The sequence below is a fragment of the Salmo salar genome, chromosome 01, assembly GCF_965601325.2.
Source record: "Salmo salar chromosome 01, fSalSal1, whole genome shotgun sequence".
Taxonomy (NCBI): Eukaryota; Metazoa; Chordata; class Actinopteri; order Salmoniformes; family Salmonidae; genus Salmo; species Salmo salar.
Genome location: NC_138291.1, coordinates 34,438,933 through 34,457,011, shown reverse-complemented (window position 1 = coordinate 34,457,011; position 18,079 = coordinate 34,438,933). Strand labels below are relative to the sequence as shown.

At 46.0% G+C, this 18,079-nt stretch overlaps 1 protein-coding gene across 2 annotated transcripts in view; it reads right to left on the bottom strand.

Moving 5' to 3' along the window:
* Window positions 1-18,079, bottom strand: part of cdin1 (CDAN1 interacting nuclease 1) — a 79,415-nt gene that overhangs the window by 18,127 nt on the left and 43,209 nt on the right. The window lies entirely within an intron of this gene.

Below are 18,079 nucleotides of genomic sequence, written 5' to 3'. Positions count from 1 at the left end.
ACGATTTGATGTTCTAAACATGTTGCTCACAATATGTCTTCTGCAGAGGGACATGAGAAAACGCGCTTTGATTGGTCATTTAAATAAGTCCGAAAATAAATTTGCTCCCTATTTAAAAAGCAGATGGAGAACAAGCTATGAAGGAAAAATACTGGAGTTTTGGTGCAGGTACAGCAAACTAGCACAAAATAATATTGCAATATGGTCAAAACACTACGATATATCATCAAAAATAATATCCCGATAAGATCGACTTTACCCCATCACTTGTCATCAGTAGTGATCTTCAGTAGGCCTCCCAAAATGCAACACTATCCCAGAAGAGTGAGCAGGCCTGGGACTAGTCCAAGCACAACTCGCCATTAGCGATAGGCTACATGGGATACCGCCAGTGTTTTCTCTGATGATCTGGGGTGCAAATCAAATTTCATTGTAGTTTTAAACAATTTGCTAAGAAAACAAAACAAAGATCCCTGCTCAAGCCACTCCTGGGGTTTCTGTCTGTGCCTCAGTGTGTGGGGATTTGCCCTTTTTATTATTCCCAGGCCTGTGTCCCTTCAAAGAGCCACAGACAGACAGACAGACAGACAGACAGACAGACAGACAGACAGACGAGAGAGAGAGAGAGAGAGAGAGAGAGGAGAAGAGAGAGGCTCTTCGACCTGGACCCAGCGAAACTAATTAGTGGAGGGATCAGGCTGGAAGTTAAACACACCACTATATGTAATGAAAGAACGGGAGACAGAAAGAGGGGGGACATCCAGGGGTCAGGCAGACGCCAAAACAGTGGTCCTCGGGCAATCTGGTATTGATTTTCACTGGTTTGGGGATGAAGGGGGACAAGTGGAGGGAGGGACAGAGGAGGGCAGTGGAGAGTCCAGCGAGTTGTCAACCTGACAGTTTAACCCCTTTTGGAAAGAAGGAAAAACAAACAGGGGGATCTCCGGGGATGAGAGTGTTGATCTGTCATAGCGATGACACCGCAAAGCAAATCCTCCCCACACACACACACATAACGCTCACAGAGGGGGGCTAGAAGAGATATACAGCAGCACATTCCCTGACAGGAAAAATAGAAAGCTCTCTGGCCAAGACCTGGCAACCCAAGCCTACTGAGAGTGGTACATGTGTGGAAAGTCCCCCATTTCTATGTCAAAAAGACTAACGTACCAATGCAGACCAACAAGCAGTGGCATGGGCCAAAGTGGTTATCTGAGGAAGTATCTACAGATATAGAGCTAAATACAGGCCTTGCATTGAAGCCGTGTTTAGACATTGACATATGTCAACGATAACTTACTAGCTGCAGGAAATGACAATTGTCAGTCCTGAGACAAAGATATTGCATCCTACGTACTGCTCGGTGGTCACTGTATGCTATCACACACAGACCCACAACCATCTCCCTCCTCCGTCTGTCTCTCACCCTGTTAAGGCCACTGCCCCTGAATGGCTTCTCTCATGTCCCTAAACACTTGAAAACACTGGAGCCCCTTTGACTTTTCCCTTCAAATTGCCTCATCGGTCTGTCAGGATGCCAAAGGGGACTCCATTAGGCCAAACTAGCCCCCCCCCCCTTCCACCGTCCGCAACTCGTGGTAGAGGCTTTCCACATCAAATTAGAGTGGCCCCTATTGTCCCCATTACCGCTTGGAAAGGCGCCATCATGACTGATGCTACGGGGTCCCTCACTTGTCACTAGTTGTCAGACGGACGGGGAGTTTGGATACACAAGGCTGACAGGTAATCTTAATGTCTTCAATTAGCCCAATTAAGCCTGTCATAAACAATTCAATAAGTGCTCAACCAACACAGATAAACGCAGAGCGCCACACACACACACACACACACACACACACACACACACACACACACACACACACACACACAGAGAGATCTGGGTGGTATTAATGACAAGCTTAATGCGTATATCAGCGAGAGAGAGGACTAACGGTTAGTTTGTCTTTTGTCTCACTGCCAGTGTGTCTGTGTGCCCGATCCTTTTCCTGGTTCAGCTGTGCACTGCTGGCTCTGCTGGCTCCTACCTGGTCACTTCAAATTGTACCATCTCCTTTCATTAGCACATAGCCGGGTGAGAATCTGAAGGGTCGTGACAACATTCATTTAAGAGGAGTGGGAGCAGATTGCCTGAAGCAGGTGCTATGAGGGAGATAAAACAAAAGCGGTGTGTGTGTGTGTGTGTGTGTGTCGTGTATGCACAAGGGAGACTTTCTCATGGTCTTCACATACAAGGATTTCCTTAGCTGAGCTAAATGAGTAATGACAAAAAGGTGCTTTGTGAAAATAGTGGGGAGGAGAGAAACCCGCCCAGTGCACCACTTGGAGCATTTACGAGGCTCTAGCGAAATCTAAATATTGTTTCTAGCATGACTAACCAGGCCAACACCTTCAGCCGTGGAGGACGTGCGATAGCTGACCCTGTATATTTGGCCTGTCCTTCCTCCTGTACAGTATCTTATCACGACATAACGTCAACACCATGTTTTATTTAGGCCTGTTTATTTGGCCTGTCCTTCCTCCTGTACAGTATCTTATCACGACATAACGTCAGCACCATGTTTTATTTAGGCCTGTTTATTTGGCCTGCCCTTCCTCCTGTACAGTATCTTATCACGACATAACGTCAACACCATGTTTTATTTAGGCCTGTTTATTAAGCCTGTTCTTCCTCCTGTACAGTATCTTATCACGACACAACGTCAACACCATGTTTTATTTAGGCCTGTTTATTAGGCCTGTCCTTCCTCCTGTACAGTATCTTATCACGACATAACGTCAACACCATGTTTTATTTAGGCCTGTTCTTCCTCCTGTACAGTATCTTATCACGACATAACGTCAACACCATGTTTTATTTAGGCCTGTCCTTCCTCCTGTACAGTATCTTATCACGACACAACGTCAACACCATGTTTTATTTAGGCCTGTTTATTAGGCCTGTTCTTCCTCCTGTACAGTATCTTATCACGACACAACGTCAACACCATGTTTTATTTAGGCCTGTTTATTAGGCCTGTCCTTCCTCCTGTACAGTATCTTATCACGACATAACGTCAACACCATGTTTTATTTAGGCCTGTTTATTAGGCCTGTCCTTCCTCCTGTACAGTATCTTATCACGACACAACGTCAACACCATGTTTTATTTAGGCCTGTCCTTCCTCCTGTACAGTATCTTATCACGACACAACGTCAACACCATGTCTTTCCCTTCTAACTATTTATCAATCATTTATTTGCACTCCGTATCAAGTCTTTCCTATCTGTCACGTGATGTGTAGGGAACATTTAGTGAAGTGAGCAACAACGTTAGGTTTAGGACAATCAGCAGATTGTAAGGCCAACCTCACTATCTGAACAAGAAATCTGCAAAGTCTGTGGTGAAGAAATGCACCAAATCAAACAAGAAATGGAAAATTCCTATATATTCCTTATACTCGTTAAAGGATGACTTTAATCGCCATATAATTGAACGGGGCAGAAAATACAGTATTAGTACTGGAGAATAAGAACTAAGCTCAAGGTGAAAGTGAAAGCACCAAAGCAGGTGAATGTATGATGAATAAACGGCTTTTCTTTCTTTAAGATCAGCGATGGACGTCCGTCTGAACCTCACTGACCCTTCACCTCCAGTGACGGCTGAAACGGCAGCACAAAAATAGAGGGAAAGAGAGAGAGAAAGAGGAGGACCCGTCACCAGGAAGTTGTAATAGGAAATTGCTCTTGGCAACTATTTGTTCAAGAGCACCAGAATTATTTTTTTATGGCAACACAGTGAGCCCCCATTGGAAAACAGGGCAGGTCCCCCTAATGAGTAATCTATTTCAAAGCAGTCGTGTCTGGGCATGACAGTTTACTGAGAGGCTTGAAGAACTGGTAATTACCAGTGTTACGGGGCAATTAATGCATATTACACTGCGGCACTCATGGATGCAACTGTCAGCTCCCCAATAAAAATGAGCACTCTTCAGCTAAAGGGTGACATTAATTGGGCCTTTAATGACTATGCACAGGAACCAAGCCAAAGAGGAACAAAACAGGGGACTCACTCTGACTTCAGGAGCGGGGTGGAAATTGGACAAAAAAATGAGATGAATTGCTGTTTAGAAGAAGAAAAAAAAGAGGAGAGGGGAAGAGGGGGAGAAAAGGTTGGAATTATAGGGTGCGGAGTGCAACGGCTGGTCGTGGAGATGACAATTCAATTCATTATTTTATATCTTCTGTACATTAAGGAGGAGGAGGACGCTGTAGGCTCATTTAGTGCTTTGTGTGTCTTGAGTTTGGTCTGCGGTGAAGGGCAAGAACAGGCAATAAAGACATGAATATGGGTATCTCTGCTTTTAGAATCCTGCAGACACTATAGCAAAGATGGTGCACACTCCCAGAACCTATACAGAAATGATCTCTTTCAAGCCATAAAAAACATGGAATAACAGGAAAAGGAGACCACGGGGTTGGAATCTTTCTTAAATCTTGTCTGAATAAATAGATCAGGTGTGACCAGAGATATCAATGGCATTCTGAGTGAACCAAGGTGATGAGCGTATATTCCAAAAGCATCAGTTATCTTCTCCTCGATATAGGCCTAATGTATAGCCTGAAGTGTGTCTTTCCACTTAAAGCAGGAAGTAAAAACATGAACCAACCCTTTCATCAAAAGTAAATCTACCAAATTGTGGGCCCCCTCTCGAGAAATGTTTGTGTAGAAAGAGATCAAGCACACACAAACCACATTAACTAAATTAATGTTGTTGAAGCATTGCACGTATTGTACACCACCTGAATATGCAAGCCTCCAAATCACCAAAATATCAGCATGCAAAACATGCAGTCATTTGCATGCATTTTAGATTTTGTATTTCCTTGCCATTTAAATATGCGGTTAGAAATAGTATGGCTCTGCCTCTCGCACTGTCAGGCTGCACACTCACACTGTCATTGGGCCTGATAGAACTTCCCTGCATCAAAGGGGCTCAGCGCTGGAGAGGAGAATGAGCAAATATTTGAATTGCAAAAACACATCATCTTCCGAAAGGGAGAAAATTCAAGACAACTTCCCAGAGTTAAAGACCTACATTTCCCCCCAGCCAACAAGCGAACCCTCAGCAAACTGGAGAAAAAAGACAAGGGAAAAAAGTACCCAGAAGATATTCAGCAGAAGAACCCTCCTCGCTAATTTAGCATATCCAAATTTGTGTAATGGGATGTGACACATTTTAGAGGGGCTTGAGGAAAGAATATAATGTGAGTAGAGAACCATCAAACATTTTTAAGCTGCCCTTGTATTGAACGGAAATCCACCGTATAAATCCAGGGGTTCTCAAACTACTGGACACGGTTTTGATTAGACTGAAGTGTAATTACTTAAGGCATCTTCTGAAGGGAGAGAGTGAGTAGAGCAGCACCATAACATGTCGGCTACAAAGACATTTTCCACAAAACCAACAAAGCCATTACCTTCTGCCTGGAGTACCATTCTCTAAAGCACTCAATACAGCCATTTCAAAACCTTTTAAAATCACTAAAAGTACCAAAAAAATACAATCACACTCCAGGACAGTCTTTGACAGCTTTACGACTTCTGCTGCAGTTGTGGAAAATAAAAGTGCAATAAATAACTTTCATGACAAATCAATATTACGAATCATAGCATATTTGAAAGTATGATTTCCTAAATCGACGCCAGAGTAAATACAACATTTAAGCCAAAAGTTACAAGTCTGGCCTTGAACGACACTAACAGCAATAAATACCCATCTTGAGACGAGTGGTGAAAAATACCCCTGCTAAGAGGACGAGTAGGGAAAAATACCCCTGCTAAGAGGACGAGTAGGGAAAATACCCCTGCTAAGAGGACGAGTGGGGGAAAATACCCCTGCTAAGAGGACGAGTGGGGAAAAATACCCCTGCTAAGAGGACGAGTGGGGAAAAATACCCCTGCTAAGAGGACGAGTGGGGAAAAATACCCCTGCTAAGAGGACGAGTGGGGAAAAATACCCCTGCTAAGAGGACGAGTGGGGGAAAATACCCCTGCTAAGAGGACGAGTGGGGAAAAATACCCCTGCTAAGAGGACGAGTGGGGGAAAATACCCCTGCTAAGAGGACGAGTAGGGAAAATACCCCTGCTAAGAGGACGAGTAGGGAAAAATACCCCTGCTAAGAGGACGAGTAGGGAAAATACCCCTGCTAAGAGGATGAGTGGGGGAAAATACCCCTGCTAAGAGGACGAGTGGGGGAAAATACCCCTGCTAAGAGGACGAGTAGGGAAAAATACCCCTGCTAAGAGGACGAGTAGGGAAAAATACCCCTGCTAAGAGGACGAGTAGGGAAAATACCCCTGCTAAGAGGACGAGTGGGGGAAAATACCCCTGCTAAAAGGACGAGTGGGGAAAAATACCCCTGCTAAGAGGACGAGTGGGGAAAAATACCCCTGCTAAGAGGACGAGTGGGGGAAAATACCCCTGCTAAGAGTACGAGTAGGGAAAAATACCCCTGCTAAGAGGACGAGTGGGGGAAAAAGTGGGGACCCCTGCTAAGAGGACGAGTAGGGAAAAATACCCCTGCTAAGAGGACGAGTGGGGAAAAATACCCCTGCTAAGAGGACGAGTGGGGAAAAATACCCCTGCTAAGAGGACGAGTAGGGAAAAATACCCCTGCTAAGAGGACGAGTAGGGAAAAATACCCCTGCTAAGAGGACGAGTGGGGGAAAAATACCCCTGCTAAGAGGACGAGTGGGGGAAAATACCCCTGCTAAGAGGACGAGTGGGGGAAAATACCCCTGCTAAGAGGACGAGTGGGGGAAAATACCCCTGCTAAGAGGACGAGTGGGGGAAAATACCCCTGCTAAGAGGACGAGTGGGGGAAAATACCCCTGCTAAGAGGACGAGTAGGGAAAAATACCCCTGCTAAGAGGACGAGTGGGGAAAAATACCCCTGCTAAGAGGACGAGTAGGGAAAATACCCCTGCTAAGAGGACGAGTGGTGAAAAATACCCCTGCTAAGAGGACGAGTAGGGAAAAATACCCCTGCTAAGAGGACGAGTGGGGAAAAATACCCCTGCTAAGAGGACGAGTGGGGAAAATGCCCCTGCTAAGAGGACGAGTGGGGAAAATGCCCCTGCTAAGAGGACGAGTGGGGAAAATACCCCTGCTAAGAGGACGAGTGGGGGAAAATACCCCTGCTAAGAGGACGAGTGGGGGAAAATACCCCTGCTAAGAGGACGAGTAGGGAAAAATACCCCTGCTAAGAGGACGAGTAGGGAAAATACCCCTGCTAAGAGGACGAGTAGGGAAAAATACCCCTGCTAAGAGGACGAGTAGGGGAAAATACCCCTGCTAAGAGGACGAGTGGGGAAAAATACCCCTGCTAAGAGGACGAGTGGGGGAAAATACCCCTGCTAAGAGGACGAGTGGGGGAAAATACCCCTGCTAAGAGGACGAGTGGGGGAAAATACCCCTGCTAAGAGGACGAGTGGGGGAAAATACCCCTGCTAAGAGGACGAGTGGGGAAAATACCCCTGCTAAGAGGACGAGTGGGGGAAAATACCCCTGCTAAGAGGACGAGTGGGGGAAAATACCCCTGCTAAGAGTACGAGTAGGGAAAAATACCCCTGCTAAGAGGACGAGTGGGGAAAAATACCCCTGCTAAGAGGACGAGTGGGGAAAAATACCCCTGCTAAGACGACGAGTGGGGGAAAATACCCCTGCTAAGACGACGAGTGGGGGAAAATACCCCTGCTAAGAGGACGAGTAGGGAAAATACCCCTGCTAAGAGGACGAGTGGGGGAAAATACTCCTGCTAAGAGAACGAGTGGGGAAAATACCCCAGCTAAGAGGACGAGTGGGGAAAAATACCCCTGCTAAGAGGACGAGTGGGGAAAATACCCCTGCTAAGAGGACGAGTGGGGGAAAATACCACTGCTAAGAGGACGAGTGGGGAAAAATACCCCTGCTAAGAGGACGAGTGGGGAAAAATACCCCTGCTAAGAGGACGAGTGGGGAAAAATACCCCTGCTAAGAGGACGAGTGGGGAAAAATACCACTGCTAAGAGGACGAGTGGGGAAAAATACCCCTGCTAAGAGGACGAGTGGGGAAAAATACCCCTGCTAAGAGGACGAGTGGGGGAAAATACCACTGCTAAGAGGACGAGTGGGGAAAAATACCCCTGCTAAGAGGACGAGTGGGGAAAAATACCCCTGCTAAGAGGACGAGTGGGGAAAAATACCCCTGCTAAGAGGACGAGTGGGGAAAAATACCCCTGCTAAGAGGACGAGTGGGGTTAAATACCCCTGCTAAGAGGACGAGTGGGGGAAAATACCCCTGCTAAGAGGACGAGTGGGGGAAAATACCCCTGCTAAGAGTACGAGTAGGGAAAAATACCCCTGCTAAGAGGACGAGTGGGGAAAAATACCCCTGCTAAGAGGACGAGTGGGGAAAAATACCCCTGCTAAGAGGACGAGTGGGGGAAAATACCCCTGCTAAGAGGACGAGTAGGGAAAATACCCCTGCTAAGAGGACGAGTGGGGGAAAATACCCCTGCTAAGAGGACGAGTGGGGGAAAATACCCCTGCTAAGAGGACGAGTGGGGAAAATACCCCAGCTAAGAGGACGAGTGGGGAAAAATACCCCTGCTAAGAGGACGAGTGGGGAAAATACCCCTGCTAAGAGGACGAGTGGGGGAAAATACCCCTGCTAAGAGGACGAGTGGGGGAAAATACCCCTGCTAAGAGGACGAGTGGGGAAAAATACCCCTGCTAAGAGGACGAGTGGGGGAAAATACCCCTGCTAAGAGGACGAGTAGGGAAAATACCCCTGCTAAGAGGACGAGTAGGGAAAATACCCCTGCTAAGAGGACGAGTGGGGAAAAATACCCCTGCTAAGAGGACGAGTGGGGAAAAATACCCCTGCTAAGAGGACGAGTGGGGGAAAATACCCCTGCTAAGAGGACGAGTGGTGAAAAATACCCCTGCTAAGAGGACGAGTGGGGGAAAATACCCCTGCTAAGAGGACGAGTGGGGGAAAATACCCCTGCTAAGAGGACGAGTGGGGGAAAATACCCCTGCTAAGAGGACGAGTAGGGAAAAATACCCCTGCTAAGAGGACGAGTGGGGAAAAATACCCCTGCTAAGAGGACGAGTGGGGGAAAATACCCCTGCTAAGAGGACGAGTGGGGGAAAATACCCCTGCTAAGAGGACGAGTAGGGAAAATACCCCTGCTAAGAGGACGAGTGGGGGAAAATACCCCTGCTAAGAGGACGAGTGGGGAAAATACCCCTGCTAAGAGGACGAGTGGGGAAAAATACCCCTGCTAAGAGGACGAGTGGGGAAAATACCCCTGCTAAGAGGACGAGTGGGGGAAAATACCCCTGCTAAGAGGACGAGTGGGGGAAAATACCCCTGCTAAGAGGACGAGTGGGGGAAAATACCCCTGCTAAGAGGACGAGTAGGGAAAATACCCCTGCTAAGAGGACGAGTAGGGGGAAAAATACCCCTGCTAAGAGGACGAGTGGGGAAAAATACCCCTGCTAAGAGGACGAGTTGGGGAAAATACCCCTGCTAAGAGGACGAGTGGTGAAAAATACCCCTGCTAAGAGGACGAGTGGGGGAAAATACCCCTGCTAAGAGGACGAGTGGGGAAAAATACCCCTGCTAAGAGGACGAGTGGGGAAAAATACCCCTGCTAAGAGGACGAGTAGGGAAAAATACCCCTGCTAAGAGGACGAGTAGGGAAAAATACCCCTGCTAAGAGGACGAGTGGGGAAAAATACCCCTGCTAAGAGGACGAGTGGGGGAAAATACCCCTGCTAAGAGGACGAGTGGGGAAAAATACCCCTGCTAAGAGGACGAGTAGGGAAAAATACCCCTGCTAAGAGGACGAGTGGGGGAAAATACCCCTGCTAAGAGGACGAGTGGGGAAAAATACCCCTGCTAAGAGGACGAGTGGGGAAAAATACCCCTGCTAAGAGGACGAGTAGGGAAAATACCCCTGCTAAGAGGACGAGTAGGGAAAAATACCCCTGCTAAGAGGACGAGTAGGGGAAAATACCCCTGCTAAGAGGACGAGTAGGGAAAATACCCCTGCTAAGAGGACGAGTAGGGAAAATACCCCTGCTAAGAGGACGAGTGGGGGAAAATACCCCTGCTAAGAGGACGAGTAGGGAAAAATACCCCTGCTAAGAGGACGAGTAGGGGAAAAATACCCCTGCTAAGAGGACGAGTAGGGAAAAATACCCCTGCTAAGAGGACGAGTGGGGAAAAATACCCCTGCTAAGAGGACGAGTGGGGAAAAATACCCCTGCTAAGAGGACGAGTGGGGGAAAATACCCCTGCTAAGAGGACGAGTGGGGGAAAATACCCCTGCTAAGAGGACGAGTAGGGAAAAATACCCCTGCTAAGAGGACGAGTAGGGAAAATACCCCTGCTAAGAGGACGAGTAGGGAAAAATACCCCTGCTAAGAGGACGAGTAGGGAAAATACCCCTGCTAAGAGGACGAGTAGGGAAAAATACCCCTGCTAAGAGGACGAGTAGGGAAAATACCCCTGCTAAGAGGACGAGTAGGGAAAATACCCCTGCTAAGAGGACGAGTAGGGGAAAATACCCCTGCTAAGAGGACGAGTAGGGAAAAATACCCCTGCTAAGAGGACGAGTGGGGGAAAATACCCCTGCTAAGAGGACGAGTAGGGGAAAATACCCCTGCTAAGAGGACGAGTGGGGAAAAATACCCCTGCTAAGAGGAAATACTGTTCTACAGAGTTTAGGAATAAGATTATTTATCATTGGGTACAAAATTATAATTTTCATTTAAATAGTGGAAAATCTGAACATCTCAAATATCTCAAAAAGCAAATATCTATATGGGATAGCCTACAGCTTTGGAGCCTTGGGAAAATAAAGTGTGGAAAAAGAATCCTAATTTAGAATTATGTCACATATCTGATAAAGAATTGCATTAGATGTAGCTTGTTGTGAGGTATCAAGGATTATGGTAATATTGGACCAAATCTGACAGGCCACTGTAGGGTGGGATAAAGAGTCTATGGATCAGTCCAGTCTTTTAAATCCAACTAAACAAACAGGGCCTTCTCATGTTCAAATCACTCTTAATCACCCATTTAAAATACACAAGTCAACCGATAACCACATGTTCCTTTAAGTGATCACTACTTGTATGTCTTAAAACAGGCTGTTTGCGTAAACTCCACATTGCGCCACCCTCCCAACCCAACCCTCATGTCAAGCAGACTGTCTATATGTAGACAACCTGGAGACAGGCCTGAACAGAAATCAAACCTGGATGATGGATAGCTTTAGTGCACACCAACCTCTGTCACAAGGGGCTTGCCCTAAATCAATGGGAGCGATAAGGCCCTGCTCCTACAATGCTCACCATGGTATGTTCAGCATCAGGCCTTATCTGTGCAAGTCTGACTAATAACTAAAGACAAGCCACAACAAAACCACTAAACCCACGTTGTCAAACACAATTTACAATGTATATTCCCCCTCCTCTTGTGCTGTTAAAACAGTAATTATGAGAGCCAAAGTGATACGGGGCGCTGTGTAGTTTAAGGCTGAGCCGAGCCCGCTGGAGGGCATAGCAGGGAGCGCTCCCGCCGTGTTTAGCTATGGTGTGGAGAGAGACCAGGGGTGATGTGGTGGCGAGCCAGCCAGGAGACTGACACGGACTGAGGACCGAGCCCTGAGGGACATCGTTGGTCCCCCTCCCACTCCAGTCCTGTCAGAGCAGTGTGGGAAGGGTGATACATGCAGAGAAGAGTTGGAGGTTGAAGTTGAGAAGAAGGCCGACAGGAAATAGCAGCATACACTTGGAGAAGATTACAGCGTTGAGCATGTTAAGACCTTTCAGTAGTTTTCCATTTGCTTGGCGTGCGTGTGCGTGTGTGTGTGTGTGTGTGTGTGTGTGTGTGTGTGTGTGTGTGTGTGTGTGTGTGTGTGTGTGTGTGTGTGTGTGTGTGTATAAGAAATAGTGTGTGTATAAGAAATAGTGTGTGTATAAGAAATAGTGTGTGTGTGTTTGTGTGTATGTATGTATAAGAAATAGTGTGTGTGTGTATAAGAAATAGTGTGTGTGTGTGTGTGTGTGTATAAGAAATAGTGTGTGTGTGTGTGTGTGAGGAGGAGGAGGAGGGGTGAGAGTATAACTTTCCATGCAGTGGCATCAAAATGGGGAGGGAGACCAAACATGACATCAAACGATGCAATTAGCTGACCCCTTTCTGCCGGAGTCAACAGTTTAAAAAGCCCCGCTTCAAAAATGTTGATTAAAATATGTTTGCTTTCTCATTGAAAATGACATTTGACAAGGTTAGTAATATTTCAACTAACTACAAAAACATTCTCGTGGCCATGACATTTTTTTTCCCATCACTTTGCAAGGCCGCAGGTAACCTCGGGGCGAGTTTCCCATGAACTCTGCGCTACAATAGAAAAACGGGAGAGAGAAAATAAGAGCTGCTTAAAAGTTTTACACCAGCGTGTTTAGTTTCACCCAGGCAGCTGAGGCAAAATGTTTTGCGATCATTATTCAGAGAATTTTTCCCCTTTTCTAATTCAAACCACAACGATTACTCAAAACGGAGCTGGTAGTCTTTTCTCTGACCGCAACACCCTGCTTAGTGGGGACTCAGGAGGCTGTGGACTGTCAGCAACTCAGAGGATAGAGTTCCCCAAGCTGCTAAACCCCCTCATCGCCAAATTAGGAGAGGTGTAGTGGACTGCCCTTTCCTATGCCAATGCAATCAAGAAACCTATTTTTCAAATGTGATTCAAATTAACAGTACAAGACAGTAAGAATTGAATAATACTCTCCGTGAAGTCAATGTTGTCATGGTTGACCTATGGTTTGTTCTTCATGACAAGATTATGACATTTTTGTCAACCCACACAGAAGGAAGAAAGTATTGAGCCGGTGAACTAAAAGCTAAACTATAAGTTTCTGAAACAGTATCTGCAAATTGAGTTCATGACAAAACAACAGTATGAGAAAACTCACATTGACTGAGCGAGTGGGAGTTGCTGCTGGGATCAGAAATGGACGGGCCCAACTCTGTCTGAAGTTAATAGTTTTCACATTCATTCCAGTCTGAGGAGAAGAGAACGTGAACCTCCGGGCTGGACAGCGAGCCAGCCTTGGCTTAGCCGCAGCTGCGCTCAAATTGAAGTGGCACTTTTGATCAGAGTCCTTTCACCAGACAACTCTATTCTGCGCCCTCATTTCTAACCTTCCTGACACACAGACGGCCATAATAAAAATAAGACTGGTCACCTTACAACATACAGCCGTCACTGAAGAGACAGACCCTGGGTTTAACATGGACCGAGATTCGCAGCCAACACGCCGGCTGATAGGGATATCCCTCAAAATGAGAAATGGATTTCTTTGACGTCTCCGCGGTCGCCATTCAAAGGGAGTGGCTCAAAGCCCCAAACTCGGACAGAGTTTGTGTTTCACTTGTTAAAAGAAAAAATATGTCTGCCTCTGTTCTCAGCATCAGTCCAAAGGAGAGGATATCTGCCTTGTCCGTTTCAACCTCCTGCATCTGATGAAACGTTACAGTGGATCATAACATTCCGTTAACCCTTTCAAGCCCCGGCCACAAAGGTCTGCACTCTGGGCCTCATTTATGGCCCACAAAAAATAAAGAACATTAGCAGAACATATCTGCAGTCAAGGACTTCTGGTTGGAGGGATCCATTTATCATAGGAGATTTAGATTAGTGCCCAACTGCCTTTCACCTAATGGTTTATATAATGTGCGAGGCTTCGGAGAGGCTAATCTGTTGACCTGATAGATATTGTACATTAGCCCTCCAGAATTGATGAGTGAAATCAGAATGTCTAAGCTTGGACGCTAGCTCCTCATGTGTCTTTGATTACACGACACTCCCACCGACGGCTGAGGGCAGGGATGTTAAAACTATCAGGAAATCAGGCCGGCGAGAGACGTGAAACTCAAACCAGAGACGGGAGAGGAGAGTGCTGGGAGCAGGGTCGGGGGGAAAACTTGCTTTTGCTGGATCTCTTGAGCAAATGCCGAGCCAGCGTAGAAATAAAGACAAGTACTAACGTGTATTACATGGGTGGATCTATTTATCTGACAGCCCTGTTAATATCATTTTGGAGAAATAATACAGTAATATAACACAACCGCTTTTTATCAGTTTGTGAATATATTGCGTTATGGTACATCCATCAAACAATGTCAGGGTTACCGTTAGGTGAGACCAGTTATAAATCTAATACATTACATCTACATTTTGTATTTCATTCTTTACACTTTAGATGTATTACTCAAGTGCAGATAAGCTAAATGAGCCTAAGGTAGGTAAAGGAGGCAAAATAATGGAAAACTGCTCATCTTACCTGTATATTGACTCATTTTTTGAAAAGCTTTACATTTGAACAGTATTCTGATTAAAGGATACTGAACAATGGAGACAATATAACATGAACTTTTAAAAAATGATTGCAAAAATCTGAAATACATTTATTCTCCTGACATTGTTGATTAGGTTGGAAATGAGGAGCGACTGGTGTTTGGTGACATTTATTTTCTCAGAGTTTTGTTTATAACCCTCCTATTAGTCAGAGTGGCTTCGTAGCGGAGGCTGCTCGCTAATTGTGATTTATTCAAGAAGACCTCTCGGCAACCATGGGTTCCGTTAAAAAAAAACACGAGAAAAATAAAACCTTTTGGTTGACCCCGAGTCGCCCTTTGAGTCTCAAAAGACTCTTTTCAGGTACAAATCAGCCAAGGACCTTCATGTGTGTGACTCTGAGATCAGTACACACAGAGGTCACACTAACAGAAAAGAGATCTAGGAAAACATCACAAGCTGAATTATTACACACTGTAGTGTGTGGGCGGACACGGCAGAGTGGTACGTACGACATTGTTCCACTGTGTACTAAATTTGTTCCAGATTAGGAAAAAAACGGTCTATAGCGTAATTTATCTGGTCCTTGATTACAATGTCAAGATGTGGAACTGGGAAAATGTACGGCACGGGTGCCCAGAACACCCCTCTCTGGGTTAAGGGAAATAAACAGCAGAAAAGGTACAGGGTTGAGCGAGGTACAGTGGGTCTAGAAAGAGGAAGCAGTTATGTGGGTTATCTATAAAGAACTAATCACCAGCTCACAGCATCACACCACACTATGAGTGATGGGTCTAGGAAGACCATGAGTGACAACTGTGTTAGAGAGTTGCTATTTAAAAAACATCTATGTTCTCTAAATAATCACATTTATTCAACACATGCATTTTTGGGGGATTCAAACTAATGTAAATACTTGCATTTAGTACTCTGTCCCTATCAGATGAATATATAAATATAAGGCCAAAGATGAATATATCAACAAATTATGTGAAAATGAAGATGAACTTTACCATCACTACTTTATTACCATACTTTATACTGTAAAATCAGACTTCCATGCAAGTGGCTATGAATATCAAAAATACCAGGGGAATGGCAATCCTCCCCAAAAAGCTGTTAAACACTTGAAATGTCTTGAAGCTAGCACAACCAGAACTAAAATATGCATTCCTCTTCTCTCAATTTCAACCGGAGAGAGAGAGAGAGAGAGAGGGGGAAGGGGGCACCTCTCCCTCTACACCTAATGCAATTCCTCAAATGTCACGGGAATGTTGCTAGATAGAAAAACAAAAGCCCAGATTGTTTCCGTTCAATTGGGCATATTTTAGCTGTAAAGCCATGCCGTGCCGGAGACCGTGGAGCAGGCAGGGTATGGATCCCCTTTTTTCCGCCTCCTTCATTTCCTCTTGACAGCCATGAGGCTCATGGTCCAGCGCTCTCCTTAGCCCTCTGTGTACAATAGAGGGATATAGCTGATGACTTATGGGCCTTTTCTGCCCTCCTCTGCATCCTTAGCCCCACAATTAAGCCGTTTCAAAGTTTCTGACTTTGGGCTGCTATTAAAGCCCACTGTGGAGCTACATAAAATAAAAAACACTTACAGGGGTTTTATCTGAGGGCCCTTAGAAATACATTACATTATAACAACCCTCTCCTAACAGTATGTGTGTGTATATAAAAATGTATTCAAGCCACCCTTGCCGTTCCCTACAATGGCTTGAGTCAGCATGCTAGAATAGCACAGCCTTCATATGACAACACCCAGCCCACACACACATAATTATCCTACTATCTTCAGCCATCTCTTTGTAGCTTTCTATACATGCAGACATTTCCGACAGCAACGTGTGCAATGTGTGTGCACTGGCCTGTGTGTGGTGTGATATACAGTGGATTGAGAGGTCGTTCTGCTCGGCGTGCACACACCATTTTTCACAAGGCAATCTTTGTGTCAGGAAAATAACAGTGCACGTCTCCCGTCACGTCGGTTCTAACACGGCCGGGCCCCAATGTCTTTGGGGGGGTCAGGGGCCCGCGTCTGCTCAAAACCATTCCAGCCATCAGAATTCTCCTGTATAATTGGGTTTTACAAAAAGCCATTCTAATCCAGGCCCACTCCTCTCTGTGCTGCGCCCCCTAGACAGGATCTCACAGGGATGACAAATGCTGCTGACTTCTGCCTGGAATGAAACCCGGAAGGTCAACCATAGAAAAAAGAAAAGAAAAATACAAATATTTTTTTTTGTTAAATAACACGCGTGGCTCTACATGTCTTGATGACATAAATCTTGAAGGCTGACCAAAAAAATGTTCGTTCATTTTCAGAGAGAGAGAGAGAGAGAGAGAGAGAGAGAGAGAGAGAGAGAGAGAGAGAGAGAGAGAGAGAGAGAGAGAGAGAGAGGTTCCACAACCAAACAGAAATCTGTTGGTGAGGCACGAGGCTCGTTGCTCATGTTGCCTCTTCCATTTACTTAAGGCTTTCTTTTCCATCTTAAACTAACTGTCATACGGCAAGGCTGGGGATATCCCCCTAACGCTGGGGTGCCTCTTTGTGTCCCGCTCCTCGTTTCTACACACCGCCCGCCGTGTCAAAGCCACTCGCAGCCGCCCTCAACGTTAAACGACAAATTTGGATAATGCGCAGGCAGGCAGAGACAAACCCAGTCAAATAAATAGGTGACATGGAGGCTTAACGCCGAGCGGTTAAATCCCGAGGCTGCTGGGGACCTGAAGTGTTGAGGATTACACCCCAGACGCCTTAAACAATGCACCCAAATGTGCATCCTTAAAAGCATGAAATCCTTAAAGCATCAAGCCTACTTGTCATTTACCATTAGTATTTCGGAGTTGCTCGTGTTATACAGGAGTCGATGTAGCTTTCCAGCTCGGTGTGATGTGTTACAGCTGTGGCCCGAAAGACACTCTCTCTGGAAGCCCCGGGGGACCTCCATTGTGGACTTGTTTTTCTAGCTGTGGTATATTCTCCAAGAGGATGTTGTAACAAAGGAAACAATAAAATGGAGCACGTTCCAACTCCACATGGGGTATCCACAACATTATGAATGGGAGGATAAGACGATGTCGGGAGGACTACGGACACTTCTACCCAGAAAGGCTGATGTCAACGCTTTCACAGTGAATGGGTCAAATTAACTCATCCACACCTGGACTTTGTATAAAAACATTGTCCTTATAGAAGTAACACAATCACTTCAGTATGTCCTCTTAACGTAGGACTATCGCCGCTGAAAATTACAGGAGTCCTTGTCAGAAAGGAACCACTACACTGTGAATCAACATCACTATCGCCACAGTCTTGGAATGGCCCAACGGTGCCTATTGTCCTCTTTGCACATGTTTCTCGTGGCGAGGTGAGGTGGCGAGGTGCGGTGTGGCACGACACAGGTCTTGTCCCTGTCACCCCAGAGGCACGGGGCCCTGTTCCTGAGGACGGCCCTGTAATGTCTGGCCTCATCTGATCAGCGCTGGCTGCTGTGGCCCCCACTCAGGTGACAACCTCTATCTGCTCTGGCTCTATGACGGCCCCACTTTGCTTCTGCCACTGGGCCAAAAGCACACTCCCATTTACCAATAAACTGCCTACACACACGGTACACTGTGTATTGTACACACAAATGCACAAAGGATACTCTCCAA